The sequence below is a fragment of the Perna viridis genome, chromosome 13, assembly GCF_037379345.1.
Source record: "Perna viridis isolate PV_CMFRI_1.1 ecotype Kerala chromosome 13, ASM3737934v1, whole genome shotgun sequence".
NCBI lineage: Eukaryota > Metazoa > Mollusca > Bivalvia > Mytilida > Mytilidae > Perna > Perna viridis.
In genome coordinates, this window is record NC_142457.1 from 7,032,404 (window position 1) to 7,035,779 (window position 3,376).

General features: G+C 31.0%; 1 long non-coding RNA gene across 1 annotated transcript; it reads left to right on the plus strand.

Moving 5' to 3' along the window:
• On the plus strand, positions 1-1,514 carry LOC148599410 (uncharacterized). Its single transcript, XR_015918053.1, has 2 exons — positions 1-510; positions 1,143-1,514. It is a non-coding gene; the product is annotated as an uncharacterized LOC148599410 (long non-coding RNA).
• Positions 1,515-3,376: the final 1,862 nt, after the last annotated feature.

Consider the following 3,376-nt stretch of genomic DNA (forward strand, 5'->3'; position numbering starts at 1 on the left):
GGAAAAACCATGTTTATTATTGTCCTGGTAAAACCGAGCCTTGGTTTTATGAAAAAACTTGATTTTGCCCATTTGAACCTAATGTTTTCATAATTATGATAAGGTTTTACAATGATTTATCATCATTTATGATATTAATTTGCATTTTAGAGAAATCTTATTGATCTAGCTCACATTTACAGCTCATTATTCACATGGCTAGTTTGTAGTTCATATTTTGCTAGTCCGCCATTTCTTATGTATGTTTTTAGGAACCTCCAATTAAAATACATAATGTATGAGATGCTGCGATCGTAAAAAAGATTAATTTCATCAACGATAAAAATTTGCTTATTATTGATGCAGTTACTAAGATAGAAATTTGATCATGAAAGGCAGTATTATGAAATTAACCTTCGTTTACAAAATGTACATTTATTTCAAACACATTACCAGTCAAGTTGTCTTAATTACAGTATTAAAAAGATGCTTAGAAACTACAGTACTACAAACCAAAAATAACAGACAACAGTAAGTCAGAAATACATTGTATCAATTGCACTTTACATGTATGTGTATGTGTATGTGTGTGTGTTTTTTTGTGGGGGGAGGTATGCTTAAAAATGAAATAAAAAAGAAATATTGAAATATTCACTTTATGAAACAAAACAAAAACAAAAAACAAAAAAAAAAAAACGGATCAATGATTGTCTTAATAAAATTGTTAAAATAATAAAGGCAGGACCTTTTTTTTCACAAAATAGTAAGGCAGGATAGTTTACAAATGTAGCTATTCCCATAAAGATCAAATGGTTGTTCCTTTTTTTATTTTAATTTATTTCATTTAACCATTCAATTTTAAAATTATTTACAGAACAAGAGGAATCGAACCTCCTACTCATGAGTCCACCAGGGAACTGTCATTAAACATTTTCTACTTAACAATGTATTGAATACATACTGAAGTTGCATTATAAAACACAATCAAGTGCGGTATCACAGCTGTTACCATCCTTTTCAATCAGGTCTTAACAAAATAGTACAAGTACTTTGTACATGCAATTTATAATCATATATAGATATTATAAGCTTACAATAATGAAAAGCTTTCAATTTTTATATGTATTACATGTATATTGATACTGGTTTGTTTAAATTTTCAGCATCCTAAGCAGTGTGAATTGAATTAATAGACAATGCACATGTATATGAAGCAGAAGGAAACATGACTTGCATGTCAATTATTCAACTGATTTGACCCATTTCAACAGCATATTGGACACACAATGACTTAAATTCAGTAAATGTTTAGTATGGGAGAACCAACACATTATATTTTGAGCATGAGGAAGGCGCAGATTAAATATTACATGTATTTACCTATTTTCAGGGGAAGGTATCTGTTCAAGACTGACTCTTAATATAAAAATGTAAAACAATACAGTTGCAAAAGTTTTCAGTATCTGGTATAAGACATATTGTGGTAAAATGTGATACACTGTACATGTATAATAAAAGAAAATTGAATACATTAATATGTTCTTGTTTCTTATATGTGGCAAAGCCCAGTGGAATTTCATTATTCTGATATCGGGTACATTTACTATATACATTTGTGCATGCATATACAGTATGCATTAAGTTGTCTATCTCTTTTTTTCCACTTGTGTTTACACATTAAGCCAACACAATGGACAGTCCAATTAAACCATACTTTTAAATTTAAACTTAACCATTACTGTGAACAAGGATTTATATATAACTCTGTGCTGTGAACACAAATTTTGCATAACCAACCAGTTTATTACTTAAAGCAGTCTTCTAGGATTCCTATTCCTGTTACCCAGGGCAAGTGAAATTTGGGTCAGGGAAAGTTAGGTACTTAGTTACATTTACCCATGGCAAGTTGAAAACTTCATATGCTGTAAGGATTCGTTTTGTGCACCCAGAGGAATGAAGGAAAAATAGTAGCTTAGTATATTTTTTACAGGTATCATGATACATTTGTACTAGAAAATAGTGTAATGATAATTGTTGAAAGTATTTGTATTCCTTGTATTTTAAATAAATGAAAAAATAAATATATGTTGCCATTCTCCAGTCTTTTACCTTTACTTTGGGACATTACACATCAAAATCTATTGACTGTTGAAATTCTTCACAAAATTTACTTGATTAAATAATAATGAAAATCCATAATTTTACCCTTTCTGCTTACTGATAACATGGAGGCAAATTACCCACACATGTAAACAATATTCATACACTTTTATAGTATATTACATGTATGATTTTAAAGTACACATTCTCGGCTTTATTTTGACTACTTTTAATCAGAAAACACACAAATAATGCACTTACAATGCATAGGTCTAGGTTCAGTGTGTTTTGGTACTACATAGAGAGGGGTGGGGTGGCCATTTAACTCAGAAGTGGTTAGTTAGTCCCAAAGTACTTGAAATATCATTTTCCTACCCATTTAACCATTTTACAATTCCAAAGATAACAATACTATGTTAAATATCATTTTTTAAAACCAAATCATCCATGCTAATCACATATGATATGGACTGAACTCTGAAAATGGTCATACTTCTTGAAATTGGACATTCTTACCAGAATCATACACGCTTATCACATCTGAATTGGTATATACCCTTGATATCGCAATACTACGTGAAATAGCACTTTCCTACCTACATCATACATGCTCATCATATTTGATTCGTACTGTGTTCTATATATAACCTCACAACTTGAAATAGCATGTTTCTACCCAAAACATACATGTTCATCGCATATGTCGATAATTGTACTATAAACATGGCCATTCTACATGAAAGATCACTTTTCTACCCAACATCATTCATGCTCATGGTAAGTAATACCCTCTCGTCCCTCTAAAATGACAATTTACGATTTCAAAGATAGCAATACCATGCGAAATACCATTTTTGTATCCAAATTATCCATGCGAATCACATACCATGTGGATTGAACTCTGAACACGGTCATACTACCTGAAAAAGCACATTGGTACTAGAATCATACCTGTTTATCACATCTGATTTGGTATGTACCCTTAATATTGCTATACTACGCGAAATAGCACTTTCCTACCTAAATCATATATGCTCATCAAATTTGACGCAAACCATATTATAAACATGACTATACCACTTTAAACATAAGATTTATCTAACAAACATACATGCTCTTCACATCTAGTGTGAAATGTACACCTGACATAGTCATGCTACGTAAAATAGCAATTTCAGACCTAAAATGGACTTGCTTATTACATGTGATGCCAAACTACTTTGAATAGCACTTTCTTACCTAAATTCATTCATTTTCATCACACCCGATTCGATGCCTACTCTACAAATGACCACAT